The following is a 20,090-nucleotide window of genomic DNA, read 5'->3' on the forward strand; positions in this document are numbered from 1 at the left end:
CTGTATGTCTTCTTTGGAGAAGTGTCTATTTAGATCTTCTGCCCATTTTTGGATTGGGTTGTTTGTTTCTTTAATACTGAGCTGCATGAGCTGTTTATATATTTTGGAGATTAACCCTTTGTCCGCTGATTCGTTTACAAATATTTTCTCCCATTCTGAGGGTTGTCTTTTCTTCTTGTTTGTAGTTTCCTTTGCTGTGCAAAAACTTTTAAGTTTCATTAGGTCCCATTTGTTTATTTTTGTTTTTATTTCCATTACTCTAGGAGGTGGATCAAAAAAGATCTTGCTGTGATTTATGTCAAAGTGTGTTCTTCCTATGTTTTCCTCTAAGAGTTTAATACTGTCCAGTCTTAGATTTAGGTCTCTAATCCATTTTGAGTTTTTTTTTTTTTTTTTTAATTTGCGGTATGTGGGCCTCTCACTGTTGTGGCCTCTCCCATTGCGGAGCACAGGCTCCGGACGCGCAGGCTCAGCGGCCATGGCTCACGGGCCCAGCCGCTCCGCGGCATGTGGGATCCTCCCGGACCGGGATATGAACCCGTGTCCCCTGCATCGGCAGGCAGACTCTCGACCACTGCGCCACCGGGGAAGCCCCTTGAGTTTATTTTTGTGTATGGTGTTAAGGAGTGCTCTAATTTCATTCTTTCACATGTAGCTGTCCAGTTTTCCCAGCACCACTTATTGAAGAGACTGTCTTTTCTCCATTGTATATCCTTGCCTCCTTTGTCATAGATTAGTTGACCATAGGTGCGTGGGTTTATCTCTGGGCTCTCTATCATGTTCTTTAAGCAATGGATTTTCACTACAGGGATTTTACTTTTTAGAACCATCAGGACAACACATACCTCTTCAAATATGGTCAATATTTGCCTGTTCTTAAAATTGATACAAGAAAAGTAGTTATGGGTAACTTTTTGTCAATCAACTTGAAAGTTTAAACAAAATGGACAGGTAACTAGAAAAATATAATTTACAAAAACTTATACAAAAAGAAACAGAAATCCTGAATAGTCTGCTATTCATCTTGAAAGCACTAATAAAGTCATATCATTTATCTACAGCTGTCATCCACTGATCAGTCAGGTGTCCACTCTGGTTGGCCTATGCTTACACCCTATCTAATGTTAAAGATATAAAATGTTATACTGACCTATATTCATAAAAGGATTGAATCAAAATAACCTTCCTGCAAATAAAATTCCAAATCCAAATGGCTTCACTATCTAGATATACCAAACATTCAAGGAAAAAAAAATTATTCTAAATTTTTACAAATTATTCCACAGAAGAGGTAAAAAAGAACCATTCTCTAACACATTTTAAGAGATTAATACAGCCCTGATGCCAAAACCGGACAAAGAGTATACAAGAAAGGAAAACTTAAAAGACCTCAGTCATGAACCTGATTCATAATTCCAAAATAAATTAAAGCAAACTGAGTATAGCTATATATAAAAAGGATAATACATCATGGCTAAGGTAAATTCATCTAAGGAATGTTAGGGTGCTTTAATATTAGAAAATCAATTAATGTACTTTATCATATTAATAGATTAAAGGAAAATAATGATATGACCATATCAATAGATATGGAAAAAGCCGGTGATAAAATTCCACATCTTTTCTTTTCAGCACTGGTCTGGAAGTCTTACCTAGCACAATAAGCGGTGCAGGGGGAGTTATTATTTGCAGACGATATCATTGTGTAAACCCAAAAAACTATGCATATATATTTTAGCATTTGTTACAGACTTTAACAAGTTGTCAGGATATAGGGTCAATATTTTAAAAATCAATTATATATCCATATATCAGGAAAAAAACAGAATATGAAGTAAAATTTTAAATACAATTTAAAATAGTATCAAATATATGAAATAGCTAGGAACAAATATAACAAAAATTCCAAGAATTTCTGTTTCCCCTTAGGAGAGAGGAAAATAAAGTATACTGAGAAACATTGATGAAGACTTAAATGAATGGAGAGATACTCAGTATTTATGTATTAAAAGACTCTATTATAAATTTATTAATTCTCCCAAATTAACTAATAAACTCTAAGGAATCCCAATAAAAATCCCAACAGGTTTCTTGTGTAAAGTAACAATCTGATTTTAATATTTAAATGGAAATTCATGGGTAAAATAGCCAAACTGCTCTGGAAGATATAGTACAAGATGAGAAGACATGCTATACCAGATATGATGAGTTATTTTAAAATATAGTAATCAACATACTGTTGACTAAAAAAATTGCCTAAAATAGAACCAAAAAACAGCCGTATATATGCATATGGACTTGATTTATAACTGAGATGATATTTCAGAGCATTATGAAAGAACTTTCTCTTTTAAATAAAATATGCTGGTAACATGGGATATACATATGGGGATTCATACCTCACAGTGAGCACAAAAATCAATTCTAATTGTGAACAAAAAAACTCTAAAGCTCTTAGAAAGTAATATAAATATCTTTATATCCTCAGAGTTTGGGAGGGATTTCTCAAATAAGACACCAAAAAGCAGTAACCTAATACTGGCACAAAAACAGACACATAGATCAATGGAACAGAATAGAGAGCCCAGAAATAAATCCATGCACCTATGGTCAATCAATCTACAACAAAGGAGGCAAGAGTATATAATGGAGAAAAGACAGTCTCTTCAACAAGTGGTGCTGGGAAAACTGGACAACCACGTGTAAAACAATGAGATTAGAACATTTCCTCACAGCATATAAAGAAATAAACTCAAAACGGATTAAAGACCTAAATGTAAGACCTGAAACCATAAACCTAGAAGAGAGCATAGGCAAAACACTCTTTGACACAAATAGTAGCAATATTTCTTTTTGGATCTGTCTCCTAAGGTAAAAGAAAAAAAAGCAAAAAAAAAATAAATGGGGCCTAATTAAACTGAAAAGCTTTGGCACAGCAAAAGAAACCACTGACAAAACAAAAAGACAACCTACTGAATGGGAGAAAATATTTGCAAATAATATGACCAATAAGGGGTTACTATTCAAAATATATAATCAGCTCAATACCAAAAAACTAGATAGATTAAAAAATGGACAGAAGACCTGAATAGACATTTTTCCAAAGAAGACATACAGATGGCTAACAGGCACTTGAAAAGATGCTCAACATTGCTAATTATTAGAGAAATGCAAATCAAAACAAGAACGAGATATCACCTCATACCTGTCAGGATGGTTATCACCAAAAGTCTACAAATTACAAATATTGGTGAGGATGTAGAGAAAAGAGAACTCTTGTACCCTGTTGGTGGAAATGTAAATTAGTGCAGCCACTGTGGAAAACAGTATGGAGATTTCTCAAAAAACTAAAAAAAGAAGTATCATATGATCCCTCAATTCTACTTCTGGGTATATATCCAAAGAAAATGAAAACACTAATTCAAAAAGATACATGCACCTCAATGTTCTAAGCAGCATTATTTACAATATGCAAGATATGGAAGCAACTTAAGTGTCCATCAACAGATGAATGGATAAAGAAGATGTATGTATGTGTACATGTATATACATATACATACATACAATGGAATATTATTCAGCCATAAAAAAGAATGAAATTCTGCCATTTGCAACAGTATGGACAGAACTAGAGAGCATTATACTTAGTGAAATAAGTCAGACAAAGAAAGACAAATACTATTATGTTATCACTTATATGTGGAATCTAAAAAACAAACAAACAAGTGTATATAACAAAATTTAAACAGGCTCACAGCTATAGAGAAAAAACTAGTGATTACTAGTTGGGAAAGGGTGGGGGAGAGGGGCAACATGGGATATGTGATTAAGAAATACAAACTACTGTGTACAAAATAAATAAGCAACAAGGATACATAGTATAGGACAGGGAAATATAGCCAGTGTTTTGTAATAAATAATGTTAGATGGAGTACAATCTATAAAATATTGAATCACTATGTTGTATACCTGAAAAATATAATATTGTAAATCAACCAAACTTCAATTTAAAAACTACTAACCTAAAAGGAAATGATTGAATAATGAGTACATTAAAATTCAGATTTTTTTTCTTCATGAAAAACACCATAAGATATTAAAAACACCCCAGAGATTAGGAAAAGTTGTTTGCACAGCATCTACATCAAAGACTAGGGCCTGGAATATATAAAGAATTTCTACAAATAAGTAAGAAAGATAATCCAACAGAAATATAGGCCAAAAAAAGAAGAAGAAGAAGAACGTATATGACAAACCCACAGCCAACATCATTCTCAATGGTGAAACACTGAAACTATTTCCACTAAGATAAGGAACAAGACAAGGTTGCCCACTCACATGACTGTTATTCAACATAGTTTTGGAAGTTTTAGCCACAGCATTCAGAGAAGAAAAAGAAATAAAAGGAATCCAAATCAGAAAAGAAGAAGTAAAGATGTCACTGTTTGCACATGACATGATACTATACATAGAGAATCCCACAGATGCTACCAGAAAACTACTAGAGCTAAACAATGAATTTGGTAAAGCAGCAGGATACAAAATTAATGCACAGAAATCTCTTGCTTTACTATACACTAATAATGAAAAATCTGAAAGAGAAATTAAGGGAACACTCCCATTTACCACTGCAACAAAAAGAATAAAATACCTAGGAATAAACCTACCTAAGGAGACAAAAGACCTGTAAGCAGAAAACTATAAGACACTGATGAAAGAAACAAAAGATGATACAAACAGATGGAGAGATAAACCACATTCTTGGATTGGAAGAATCAACATTGTGAAAATGACTATACTACCCAAAGCAATCTACAGATTCAATCCAATCCCTAGCAAACTACCAATGGCATTTTTCACAGAACTAGAACAAAAAATTTCACAATTTGTATGGAAACACAAAAGACCCCAAATAGCCAAAGCAATCTTGAGAAAGAAAAACGGAGCTGGAGGAATCAGGCTCCCTGACTTTATACTACAAAGCTACAGTAATTAAAATAGTATGGTACTGGCACAAAACCAGAAATATAGATCAATGGAACAGGATAGAAAGCCCAGAGATAAACCGACACACATATGGTCACCTTATTTTTGATAAAGGAGGCAAGAATATACAATGGAGAAGAGACAGCCTCTTCAATAAGTGGTGCTGGGGAAACTGGACAGCTACATGTAAAAGAATGAAATTAGAACACTCCCTAACACCATACACAAAAATAAACTCAAAATGGATTAAAGACCTCAATGTAAGGCCAGACACTATCAAACTCTTAGAGGAAAACATAGGCAGAACACTCTATGACATACCTCACAGCAAGATCCTTTTTGATCCACCTCCTAGAGTAATGGAAATAAAAACAAAAATAAACAAATGGGACCTAATGAAACTTAAAAACTTTTGCACAGCAAAGGAAACCATAAACAAGATGAAAAGACATCCCTCAGAATAGGAGAAAATATTTGCAAATGAAGCAACTGACAAAGGATTAATCTCCAAAATATACAAGCAGCTCATGCAGCTTAATATCAAAAAAACAAACAACCCAATCCAAAAATGGGCAGAAGACCTAAATAGACACTTCTCCAAAGAAGTTATACAGATGGCCAACAAACACATGAAAGGATGCTCAACATCCCTAATTATTAGAGAAATGAAAATCAAAACTACAATTAGGTATCACCTCACACTGGTCAGAATGGCCATCATCAAAAAATCTACAGGCAATAAATGCTGGAGAGGGTGTGGAGAAAAGGGAACCCTCTTGCACTGCTGGTGGGAATGTAAACTGATACAGCCACTATGGAAAACAGTATGGAGGTTCCTTAAAAAACTAAAAATAGAACTACCATATGACCCAGCAATCCCACTACTGGGCATATACCCTGAGAAAACCATAATTCAGAAAGAGTCATGTACCACAATGTTCATTGCAGCTCTATTTACAACAGCCAGGACATGGAAGCAACCTATGTGTCCATCAACAGATTAATGGATAAAAAAGATGTGGCACATATATACAATGGAATATTACTCAGCCATAAAAAGAAACGAAATTGAGTTATTTATAGTGAGGTGGATGGAACTACAGACTGTCATACAGAATGAAGTAAGTCATAAAGAGAAAAACAAATACCGTATACTAACACATATATATGGAATCTAAAAAAGAAAACAAATGGTTGTGATGAACCTAGAGGCAGGACAGGAATAAAGACGCAGACGTAGAGAATGGACTTGAGGACATGGGGAGGGGGAAGGGTAAGCTGGGACGAAGTGAGAGAGTGGCATGGACATATATACACTACCAAATGTAAAACAGATAGCTAGTGCGAAGTAGCCACATAGCACAGGGAGATCAGCTCGGTGCTTTGTGACCGCCTAGAGGGGTGGGATAGGGAGGGTGGGAGGGAGACGCAAGAGGGAGGAGATATGGGGATACATTTATACGCATAGCTGATTCACCTTGTTATACAGCAGCAACTAACACAACAATGTAAAGCAATTATACTCCAATAAAGATGTTAAAAAAAAAAAACAGAACGGATATTCCACAAAAGAAGATATCCAGATGACCAGCAAACGTATGTGTACTTCATATGTAACATGTCAGATCTTCTTGGCCTTAAAACTGTCTCCATGGCCTCTAGAAACTTGTTCCAGCCCCAGCCAACTCTGAGCGGTTGTGACCAACTTCAGCCAGATACAACCCAAGAGCACGTAGCTGCACACCCATGCCAAGAACCTCTCACCTCTTTCCCCAGAGACTTCTTGGTTGACAGTTAGAACCAATTAACGCCCATGCCTGCAGAGTCATAAGTGAATTAATGTCCCATGGGATTGATCAATCGTTGACTAGTAGAAGATAGGAGCCAATGAATGAATTCTCCCTTCTTCCTGTCTTTCTTCCTTCGCACTCTATTACCAGCAGATTGTCATGAGAAACAATCCTTTATGCAGCTTCTCAAAAGGTAGTTCCCTGAGACTGACAATCATTTGAATTTGAAAAGAGAAGTGGGTAGTTGAAAACACATCCTTGCATTAGCCATTTCTCCTTCTCTGCCTCACTCCCAGTACCCTCCATACTGCTCCCTTGGATTACACCCTCTATTAAAGCAATAGCACAGAAGCCTTTACCGCAAGCTCTGCTTTCTGGAGAACATAAGCTAAGGCAATATGAAAAGTTGCTCAGCCTTATTTGTAATCAGTGACCTACCACAAGGAAATACCAAACACACCTATCAGATGAGCAAAAATTTAGAATTCTGACAGACCAAATGTTAACAAGAATGTGGAAAAACATAAACTCATACACTGTAAGTAGGAGTGCAAATTGGTGCAAATTGGAATACTATTTGGCATTATCTACTAAAGGTAAATATTTGCATATCCTAGAATTGAGCATTTCAACTCCTGATTATATACCCTAGAGACATAGCAGATTTACCATGAAGTGAATCAAAGGCCTCTCACTGGCATGGATCCCCTACAGGTCTTGGTACTTAATTTGTGTGTGTATGTGTATCTATCAATATATGTTTTAAAGCAAGCCCCTAAATTGTATGAGCTTAAGGCTTCAAAAATACTGGATCCACCCTTGCCTAGATAAAAGTTGTTCAGGATACAACTACAAGAACCAACATTGTTCCTAATAGCCCCAAACTGGAAACAACCCAAATGACCATCAAATGTTGAATGATGCATCAGTCAGGAAAGTCTGACTGGGAAAAGGGATTTATTGTAGGAATTCAACCTTTTACTATTGTGGGACAAGCTAGAGAAATAAAGGTCCAGAAGGGGGAGTTGGAGGATCACAGAAGGAGTTGCTAACTAGGCAATCTTAAAAGCCAAACTGAAGTGGAGGGAGGAAGGGAAAAGCTCATGGAGGTGTCTCCAGCAAGTTGCTGCTTCTAGGTAGCTATCGCCTCTCTGGGCCCAGAGCCAAGGGGATATGGAGGTTCTGTTGGTCAACAGAACCAACAGTCAAGATGAAATGGACAAAGAGAAGAGTATGAACAAGCTAGGATCCGCTGGGCATCTCTGTGTCTGTCTGTCACCATATCTTCATCACCATAAAGACTTTTAGAGGATAATGGTTGCTGCTTTATTTCTGCCTTGCAAGTATCACACATGTTATCCTTTTGGCCAACTCCAACTCAAAACCCCATGAGGAAGGGAATTCTAGAAAATATAGTTTATGGCTTACCCAAATCAGCACATCACAGTCCAGCACAAATGGACAGATTGTGGAATATACATGCAATGGAATTCTATATTGCACTAATTATGAATAAAATTCACCTACGCACACACAACACAGATGAATCTTACAAACTTAATGTTGAGGGAAAGAAGCAACCTTCATTCAAGTAAGAATTCGTAGTGTACGATTCCATTTACATAAGCCTCAAAAAGAGGCTAAACTAAACCAAACATTAATGATGCATGCATAGGTGATAAAACTAAAGAGAAAAGAAAGGAATCAATTATCACCAAATCAGGATAATGATTACCTCTGGGGGAATTGGAAGGTTATACTCTAGAAGGGATTCTGAAAAGCTAGCATCATTCTATTTTTTGTCCATGGTGTTTGTTACACAGCTATTGCTTTGTAATTATTAATTTTGCATTTCTATTTTTTGCATTTTTCTGCATATATATTACATTTCATAAAATTAAGGAAAAACTAATATTTAATAAACTGATTTCCATCACTCTTTCAGTCCCTGTGGGACTAGAAGACCATACATCACATCGAGTCCTAGAGGAATATGGAGGGAAGGGAGGGAGTATTCTCTTGCAGAAGATCTAGTAGTGAGGTTCTCACTCATGAGTCTGCTTTCAGCAATTACGATGAATTCCTTGCAGGTTATTATGCCTGGATTTGTAGACTTATGAATATCATAAGTGTAAAGATTGAATATTTGTGTTCCTGAAAAATGTATATGTTAAAACTTAATCCCCAGTATAAAGGTAATTGGAGGTGCAGGCTTTGGGTTTTTCTCCTAGCATAAGCTTTTTTGCAGTCTCAATATTAAGGTGAAATCAATAGTGATCAGCCAAACAGTAAGCAAAGGTAACAAGAATATAATTTGGTAAATATTTAAATTAATGATTGTTTACATTAAAATTTGCCCTAAGAGTATATTATGTATGAATAAAAAAAATCTAGAGGACTAACACTTTCTGTTGACGTTGAGCATGTTATTTAACCTCCCTAAGGCCTGAGTGGCCTATAAAATTATGATAAATTGAGTACCCATATCCCATGTGAGGATTAAATGGGATAATCCATGTGAAATGGTTAGGACAGTACCTGGGAAATAGCAGACACTCAGTATATCAGATATCTTTTATTTTATTTTGGTTTTGATTTTGTTTTGGGCAGTTTATTGTTTTTCAGAGAGTCCATAAACTCCCTAAAGTAGGTAAAAAGAGATGTGATGGAAAAATTTTAAATTGAATATTTATTTTCTGAGGAACTACAAAATCTGCATGAAGAAAATCAAGTCCCCTAAGCATTTAAACTTGAAACAAGAAAAACAGCAAGCATCTTTCCAGTAGATACTCAGTATCAGTGTCTGGTGTTAAAAGCACAAAATACTTCTTATATAAGGCCTTCAAATACAATGGTAGCAAACTGTATATAATACACCTATGGATAAACCATCTATCTATCTTCAGTAATAGTCTCTAAAATTAACCCTATTTTCTTTCAGCTTGAAGATTCCATTTTTTAAGAAGCAAGAGAAAATTTTGTGTTGGAAATACTAAAAGATTTTCTTTTATTTATAAGATAAAAAACAAAACATTTCAATAACTCAAAGGTAAAACATCCAATTTAGCAAGAAAATAGTCTTCAATGAAGAAACATATGCTTTTCAATGGAAAAAAAAATACTTATTTCAATTCCATTCAATTGGCTTCAAATTGTATCACTGTGAAGTGAAAATGTTATAAAAGTAATATTATTGACTTGAATAGACATTCTGCTAGTTTTATCACAGTTGACGCTTAAGCTGTAATTCCTGTACATATACCACAAGAAACTTTTAAAATCCATAGAGGTGACACTATAGCAATTCCCTCTTGTAGTGTTTAGAAAGGAAAAAAGACTTGTCTCAATGCTCAGAATCAACTTTTTGACATGTTAGGGAAAGATCTACAAGGATCTCCAGAATAATTTTTCTCTTAAAGTATGGTAAGATTTAGTGACACCTTGCATATTCTGTGCTTGAGTAACATATGTCCAAAGAGCCCGATCTATTTTTCAATAATTTTTGAATTAAAATACAATTGAAAGAAAAGAGATTCTTTTGGTTGGTTGAACCTGCAGATGCAGAACCTGCAGAAATGGAAGGCCAACAGTACCATGCTATTTTATATAAGGGACTTGAACATCCTGATGTTGGTATCTGCAGGGGTCCGGGAATCAATCTCCAGCAGATACCAAGGGATGACTGTGTGCTGAAAAGGTACTGAAATTCACTAGTGGTGACAGAATTGTTTTAACAAGAGACATCACTGTGCAAGAATCAGACTGACAAAAATATGAAAAAGCAGTAACACCTATTTTAGGTTGGACGTGAGGAAAGGGACACTTGCATACATTACTGGGGGGACTAAATAAAGTGTTTCAAGCAAACGGATGAGTGAATGAGATTTTAAAAACCTTGGCCAACTTCAAATTTTGCCAACCAGGATGCAACTATGGACTCTTTAAAAAGATAAGGCAAATTCCACACAATAATGGCAGTTTCAAATACAAACAGAAAGCAGCTCTCAACATGGACAGATTTTTCCCCATTGTCAAATAAGTTAGAAAAACTATGGCCTGATAAGTAGTAGATTTCACTGTATGTGTCAGTGGTACACAAGAAAATTAAGGGTTTTTGCAGTCGAAGAGCCCTAAATTTAGCAACCCATTAGCTACTTAACTTGGAAGGTTTTTTAACCTCTATAAATCCTAGTTTCCTCATCTCTAAGATATTATAGCCCTAACTTGTTGGGTTATTGTGCTTAGTACCTAACACAGTATAATGCTGTGTCTTTCTGGAGGCCAGAGGGTGGTGACCCTTTTTTATTGTATCTAGCTAGCAATTAGGTCTCGTATCTCTCGAACGAAGAACTAAGGTTATTTTAGGTCAATCACAAAGAAGTAAATCTATTCTTTCATTGATACACATGGATAACTAACAGTGATTCATGTTAAGGTGAGTTGACTGTCTCATCTTCTCCCTAGGACCTGCACAATATCCTGTCTTTACACTGACCATTTTCCTCCAGAACAGAGACTATTCAACCCCTACCAATTCAGTGAATTTAACCACCCTTGACATTCAATAATAAACCTAGAAATAATTGATCTATAATTTCAGTTTAAATGATCTGATATAGCCAAGCTACTTTTAAATGACAGCAAATGGGATTTTTTTAATGGAAATATTGATAGGCCCTTAAGTGTATTGGGGAGTCGAAGGCAATGACAATGATATTGCACTAATAAACCTAATGCCATGGAGATTGTCTTTTTTAAAAATGTGTCTTTTCTTTATCACAGCATAATACCTAGCTTGACAACAGAAATGTCAACAGTTAGGGCTCTATTCTTCAAACCGTCATGCTCTATTAATGCTGTTTTTCAGCGGGATTTACTTTGTCAAGGAAGGAAGGACCAAAGAGGAAAGTCTGTGGTCTTCCTATTCACTAAATCCCTCTTCTCACTGATGCACAAATGACTAACTACTCCCAATGCCACAGAAAGAATGAGAGTTGAAAATGGGCCAAAATCATCTAGGGAACAGGCGGAAAAAGCTAGCCTTGTATAAGCAAAGTCATGCTTAGACAAGAAGAAGAAAAAAAAAACAGAGTAGGTGATAGGAATGCCAACGGGTGCTCCCAGTGCTGTGCGTGTGCTCTTTCAGTTGTGGGGAGCAGTAGAGAAAGGCTTCGTCATGCAAATAAAATTGAGCACTAATGGCTGGGGCTGAGAAGAGTGTCTTAACTGGGTTCCAAAAAAGTCCATGCAGCTTAACCCCCTTAATCCAAACAGGAGGAGGAAAATAAACTATTTGGCTGGCAGAGACACATAGGGATGTAAAATAAGGCTAAGGAGGGGTTAAAGGGATTACAGATGGGGACTGTTCATTGTAATCAGGGGGCCTCAAGAGCAACAAGACAGCAGAAAGGAGGCAGAATGGAGCTTTGTTTAGCTTGGATTCATTGTGAAATTTGGGTCTAGAAGAGATTTTGGTTTACCCCTTACATTTAGAGAATAATCTGATAAACTTTGATAGGGAATAATGAGATAAACAAGTTCTAAATAAGGATCCAGAGCTCAGAAACTACTTGAAGCTTTAAATATCTGAGTCAAAAAATCTGCTGTGTCACCCACCTATGTAGTAGCTTCCTGTCTCCAAACTACATTTACACATACTCTCTTTTTTCAATTTTCACACAAATCCCACAAGATAAGCACAACAGGGTTTATCCTCTCCATTCTACATGTGATGACAACTGAGGGTCACTGAGGGTAGAGACTTTCCCAAAGTGACACAACCAGAAAGGATCTCCTGTGACCATCTGTTGTCAGGCTCTGCATCTGTGCCTAAGAATCTCCCTACAGGACACACTGTCTTCCAAAAAGTTTTAAAAAAACATTTAGCATTGAAAAAACCCAGATGCCAAGGCAGAAAACTCCCTTACTAATGTTTAATTTGGCGACAAAGGAATATTCAACCCTAATTCTAGAATTTATCTAACTTCTTTCCCAAAGAAATGTTGTAGGAAATAAACAAAAAAGTTAGAATTTTTTTCACAGCAAGTTGCTGTAGAAGCATAAAAATATCCCTGTGTTAACTTTATTATGTCTTGTTTTTCTGTATAAATGGTTGGGGAAATTATGCTCTTTATCTACCTTCCATTTATGACTGATAATTAGGAAATGTCCAGAAAGCATGTGAATTATTACTACAGCGGCCAAACCCCAATATCTGTGTTTCTGAATATGCACTCATGAATAACATCATTAGAATTGCATACAAGTTATATGATCTGTCTAGGTATTTTTCAACATTCTAAAACAAAAGTTACGTTCATCAAATAAAAAAGCATAGACTTTCACTTCCAGCTAAGATCAGATAGCTGATGAGGCAACCAGGATTTGAGGGACAATAATCCAAGAGAGAAGAATATTTCACTGAGGTAAACCCATATTCTGCATGCTTCTTTTCCTCCTGAGGGAGCTTGCTAATTCTTTCCTCAGAGGGTAAGAAGTGAGGTAGGAAGACTTCCCGGTGGAGAAGTGGTTAAGAATCCACCTGCCAACGCAGGGAACACGGGTTCGATCCCTGGTCTGGGAAGATCCCACAAGCCACGGAGCAAGTAAGCCCACGTGCCACAACCACTGAGCCTGCGCTCTGGAGCCTGCAAGCCGCAACTACTGAGCCTGTGCACCACAACTACTGGAGCCCGCAATGAAGAACCAACACAGCCAGAAAAAAAGAAGTGAGGTAGGAGACCCACTGTTCAGCAGGAGAAGCCAACAGAGCTTCTGGCTCTCTCATGGTGCTGGGGCAGTAGCAATTGGGGTTATTAAGGGCTAACTCCCAGGGACAAGGGAGGCTCAAAGTAAGCCCAGCACTCTGCACAGCTTTTTCCTCTACCCAGTCCCCATCATCCCCTACCCCAGGCATTTGCTGATCAAATGGGCAAGACAAGAAGCTAAGAACCAAAAAGAAAACAACTAAAAAGCAGAGTGGAATTTTTGTAAATCTCACAGTGTACAGAAGACAAAAATAAGAAATCAAGACTCAATAATGAGAAAGGACTCCAGTAAAGCCCCTGGGTTGCCAATTACTACATCCTAGGAGTCAGTGTGAACTTGAGGTCAACCAAGCCTTACAAAGACTGATAATTAACCTTGAATTAAATTTGTCCCTGTTTGGATTGGGATGATGGCTTGCACTTTTGCTGTCTGCCAGAGTAAAGGATGAATGTACTCTAGAGAAGGAAAACATTCAGAGACTATAAAAGTTATCATTCAAAATGTCCAGCATTCCATCAAAAATAACCAAGCCTGCTAAGAAATAGGATGGAGATAGGAAAAAGAAAGACAATAACTGTAAACCTATAGGTGATCTGAATATTATCAAACAAGGATTCTTCTATAACTATGATTTAGTAAAAAAATAGATAACAAAAATAGAGATTTTTCACCAAAGAACTGGAATCTATAAAAATAGTCTAGTGGAATTTCTAGAACCAGAAAAATATAACTGAAAATAAGAATTCAATCAATGGATTTAAAAGCAGATTAGACTCAGCTCAAGAATGAATTAATTAAATAGAAGATAAGTCAGTAGCATAGAGAACAAAAAATACGGAAAAGACAGGAAATTCTGAAAGGGACACAAACATGTGGGATACTGGGGAAAAATCTAGTAAATGTATAATTGGAATCTAAGAAAGAGAAGAAAGAAATACTAGTATAAAGCTAGAAATCAAAAGCAAAAAAGAATAGCTATAAGAACTCCAATTATTTATAAATTAAACAATGTACTTATACTGTATATCACTCATGGTCAAAGAAATCACAGTGGAAATTAGAAAATTATCTGAACTGAATGAATTTAGGATGAGGCTAAGGCTACAGTTAGAGGAAAATTTAAAGCCTTACAATGTATATTTTTTAAAAGAAGGCTGATATCAATGTACTAAGGATACAACTCTAAAAAAGAGCAGCAAGTTAAACCAAAAGATAAAAGCAGATATTAACAAAGTTGAAACTAAACTTAAAAATGCAGAAAAATCAACAAAACCAACATCTGATTCTTTGAGAAGATGATAACAATTATTAAACTCTCTAATAACACTGATCAAGGAAACAGACAATGTACTGTTTATCAAAGTCAGATACTTGAAAGGGGATGCTACGACTAGACTCTAGGATACTACAAAGATTATAAATAATATCCTGAACTATTTTGTGTCAGTAAATTTGATAATTTGGATGAAATGGGAAAACCCCCAGGAAAACACACTTTCCAAAAATGACACAGGAAGAAATTTTTTAAACATTTTTTATTGCAGTACAGTTGCTTTACAATGTTGTGTTAGTTTCTACTGTACAGCAAAGTGAATCAACTATACGTATACATATATCCCAACACAGGAAGAAATTTTTTAAAAATAAAACTTTCTGTGCTTGGAATGGCAAGAAGAAATCTTAAGGGGACTGGGCAAAAGCCAACATGCTAAGAAATAAAGCAAGAGAGATTGCAGTCAGATATGTGGAAGAACTTCCTGACCATCTCTGGGATAAAATGTTGATCCAAGGTACCCATTGACCAGAGATACTCAGAAACATGACATATATTTCTATTTGGTTTCCTAATTACACAATGGGAGTTTTCTCTTCCTCAGAATTTTTTAAGAGCACAAATACCCTTCAATATATATTTGACCCTCCAAAATATTTACATTAACCCATATTTGTTGTTTAGCAATATTGTCTCAAACATTTTTGTGTTGGGACTTTAACTATATTGCTCTGATTTCCTGGCTCTGCTTAAAGAATGTGTTAACTTATTTCCTGGAGTTGTCACTGTCTTCTCCATAGACTTTGCTCAGTATTTTTCTATTTAGAGAAAATATTTACACATTTAAATCCTTTTTCAGAATGCTCCCTTCTCTGATGGAAATGTTCTGGAATTAGATAGTGGCAAGGGTTGCACGACATAGTGAATATACTAAAAACCACTTTAAAATGGTAAGATTTCTGTTATGTGACTTATATTTCAATAAAATGTTAAAGATAACAAGCTTTGGTTAAAAAAAATAAAATAAAGTTTTCTGTATCTAAAAATACCTGGGCTTCCCTGGTGGCGCAGTGGTTGAGAGTCCGCCTGCTGATGCAGGGGACACGGGTTCGTGCCCCGATCCGGGAAGATCCCACATGTCACTGAGCAGCTGGGTCCGTGAGCCATGGCCACTGAGCCTGCGCGTCCGGAGCCTGTGCTCTGCAACGGGAGAGGGCACAACAGTGAGAGGCCCGCGTACCGCAAAATAAATAAATAAAATACCAATTAAATCTTTAATTAAAGACATACCTACAAAGAAAAGCTGACTTCACTGGTGAATTCTACCGAACAGTTAAAGATAAAATAGTACCAAAGTTACACAAACACTTCCATAGAAGAACAAAAGAAGTGACATTTTTTAACTCATTTTAACAGTTTAGGATAACCTTAATAGAAAAATCTGACAGGGACATTACAAAAAAGGAAAATTATAAGTTACTTTCGTTAATATATGTAAAATTTTAAAATCTAAACAAAATATTAGCAAATTGAATCCAGTAAGATTTTTTTTTAATTTATGACTGAGTGGGGCTTATTCAGGAACATAAGGTTAGTTCTCATTTTTTAAAAAAAATTACTATAGCGAACCAAAATAAATGAAAAGTAAAGGAGAAAGATTTTATCATCCTCAAAACAAAACATCTGATAAAATTTATCATCCATTCATGATAAAAAGTCATAAAATGTTTAAATCTGATTAAAAAGAAATGAGGGAACTTTTTGTTTTAACTATTGAAAAGTTTATTTTAAAATTTACCATTAAATTGTCACCCAGACCAGATGACTTCTAACTTTGTATTTACATACATATTTGTAACAGACTTTATTTTTTGAAGTAGTTTTATGTCACAAAAAACTTGTGCAGAAAGTACAGAGATTTCTCATATACCCCTGACCCTACACATGCACCGCCTCCCTCACCATCAACATCCAGCATTAGAGTGGTACATTTGTTGAAACTGATGAACATATATTGGTACAGAATTATCATCTAAAGTCCATAGTTTCCACTCAGGTTCACTTTAGTGTTGAACAGTCTATGGATTTTGACAAAAGTAACATGTATCCACCACTATAATATCGTAGAGAATAGTTTCATTGCCCTAAAAAATCCTCTGTGCTCTATTACTCTCTCCATCCCTGTAAACTCCTAGAAAACACTGATCTTTTTATTGTCTCCATCCTTTTCCAGAATGTCATATAGTTGGAATCATATAGTATGTAGCCTTTTCAGATTGGTTTATTTCACTCAGCAATATACATTTAAGGTTCTTCCATGTCTGCAATGACTTGATAGCTCATTTCTTTTTAGCACCGAATAATAGTCCATTGTCTGGATGTACCACAGTTTATTTATCCATTCACTTAGTAAAGGACATCTTAGTTGTTTCCAAGTTTTGACAATTAATAAATCTGCTAAAATATCTTTTGCTGATTTTTTATATAGATATAAGTTTTCAATTCTTTGGAATAAATACCAAGGAACACGATTGCTGGATTAGATGATAAAAGTATATTTAGTTTTGTAGGAAACTGTCAAACTGTCTTCCAAAGTGATTGTACCATGTTGCATTCCCACTAGCAATGAACTGGAATTCTTCTTGCTCCACATCCTCACCGGTATTTAATGTTTTAATGTTTCAGATTATTACATTTATGGGTGTGTAATGGTATCCAATTCTTCTTTGTTTTAATTTGTAATTTCCTAATGACATATAATGTTGAGTATAAAAGGGAAGTTTTAATATTATAAAGAATATCTACAAAAACCATACAGCAAATGTAATAACTGCAAACTCTTAAAATTTTCCCACCTAATATTGGTAACAAGATGAAGATGTCAGCTATCACTAATTCTGTTCAAAATTTTACTAAAAATCCCAGCAGTCAATATAGCAAGAAAAAAAAAGATATAAGAAATGGAGAGGAAGGTATAAAACTATAATTATTTAAAAACAATAAGAAATTCCAGAAGAATCTACATTTAAACTATTAGAATTACCAGTGGAACTTAGCAAGATCCCTGACTCAATGTCAACACATAGAAATTAATTATATTTCCTTATAGCAGTAATAAAACAAGAAAGAATTATTGAGAAACTTTATTTAAAAATCTAAGTAATTGACAAGATACATCATAATGAGGGAGTGAAAGGCTCAATACTGAAAGTGTCAATGCTCCTAAAATTGATGTGAGAGTTATCGTTACCTCAAACAACTCCAAACAAACTTCTGTGTGTATGTGTTTATGTAACTTGATATGCTGATTCTAAAATATATACAGGTGTACAAAGAACCAAGAATAGTGAAAACAATCTCAAAAACTGAAAACAAACTGAAGGACTTATATTTAGATATATCAAAAATTATTGTCAAACTACAGTAATTAAGAATTCTGATATTGGCCCCCAAAAAATATAAACAGACCAGTGGAACATAACATAGAATCCAGAAACAAATCCATACATATGTGGTTATTTGATTTATGAAAAAGATTATATTGAAGGCAATGGGGAAAGGACGGTCTTTTGAATGTGCTGTTGGGTCAAATGAATGCCCATATAGAAAAAAATATTGATCCCTACCTCACACTATATGTAAAAATCAATTCCAGATGGAATGCAGATTTAAATATGAAAGTAAAAACAATATGTCTTCTGGAAGAAAACAGGCTATCTTGGGAATGGCAAATATTTTTTAACAGTACACAAAATATTAATCATAAGGAATAAATTGATAAATTAGACTACATGAAAAGTAAGAATTGCTGTTCATTAAAAGACACTATTTTGAAGAGGCAAGTCACAGAGTAGAAGCATTTGCGATACATACATGACAAAGAGCTTGTATCTTACATATATAAGTAACTCCAACAGGTTGATAAGAAAATAAAACCCAACAGAAAAAAATAATGGGCAAAAGACTTAATAGGCACTTCACAAAGAATACCAAATGGCCAGTAAATTTATAAAAAGTGTACAACATCTTTAGTCATTAGGAAAAGAAGATTCAAAACACAATCATAAAAGGCTAAAATTTAAAAGCTGAGTATACCAAGTGTTGATGAGAATATGGAACAACAGAAATGCTCATAAATTGGTGGTATTCCTTTGGAAAATTGTTTGCCAGTATCTTCTAAAGCTGAGCACAGTCTATGACTCACCAGTTACTCCTAAACATATACCCAACAGACATGCATACATATATGCATCGAAAGACATTTCCAAATGGCCATCGTAGCACTAAATAGTCCAAACTGGAAACAACCCAAATGTCCATCAACAGTAGAATGGACAGATAAACTGTGTGTGTGTATGCACTGCAATACTATATGGCATTGAAAATGAACCAACTTTTGTTACTCCAAACAACATGGGTGTAGCAACATGATACGTCTCAGGAATAATGTTCAGAGGGAATAAAAATAGCATAGACTATATATTTCCATTTATTATATACAGTTAAAGACAGGTAAAATGAACTAATTGTGACATCAGAAAGCTTCTATTTACCTTCAGGAGTGTGTAGTGAGGATAGAGAATGAGGAGGATTTTGAGGAACGCTGATAACTATTTCTTGAACTGGGTGGTGACCGCATGGATGTGTTTATTTTGTGACAATGTGTCGCTTGATAGTTGCTCTGTATGTATGCTACACTTCAGTAAAAACTTTACTTAAAAAAGTCATAATGGGCTCAAAGGGACATTTAGTTATAAGGAGGAAGCTAACCTAGATAATAAAGGAGAGGGATAAATAAATTCTTTAGATGGATAAGTTTAAGCACTGAAAATTCCTAAGGATCAAAGCCAAGGCATGTTTATAAATAATCTAAATGAGGGAGTATCTAATGAAATCCCCAGGCTTGCAGACAATACTGATTTATTTTAGGCTGTAGAAAACCCAGTCAATGGGGATAAACTGCAGGAAGATTGAAAAGGCTTTGCTAGTAAACTGAATAGTGGCAAATGTGTTTCTCTGTGTTCAGCTAAACTGTAATGCAGGGAATAAAAAGAATATAAAGATGTCTTCTTCAACTTTATATATGCATCAGAACATATAGGAGAGAGCATTTTACATAGTCAGTACTAAAAATCATTGTTGATGAATGAAGGATTAAATGAATGAACAAATAATGGGCTCAGACTAAGGTATCAGTTAGAACTGAGGAAAATGTCAAAGTTAGGAGTTATTATAGACTATCCCCTGAAGAAACAGACCTAATGTGCTAGTGA

This window comes from Grampus griseus (genome assembly GCF_964374135.1).
Source record: "Grampus griseus genome assembly, chromosome: 2".
Taxonomy (NCBI): Eukaryota; Metazoa; Chordata; class Mammalia; order Artiodactyla; family Delphinidae; genus Grampus; species Grampus griseus.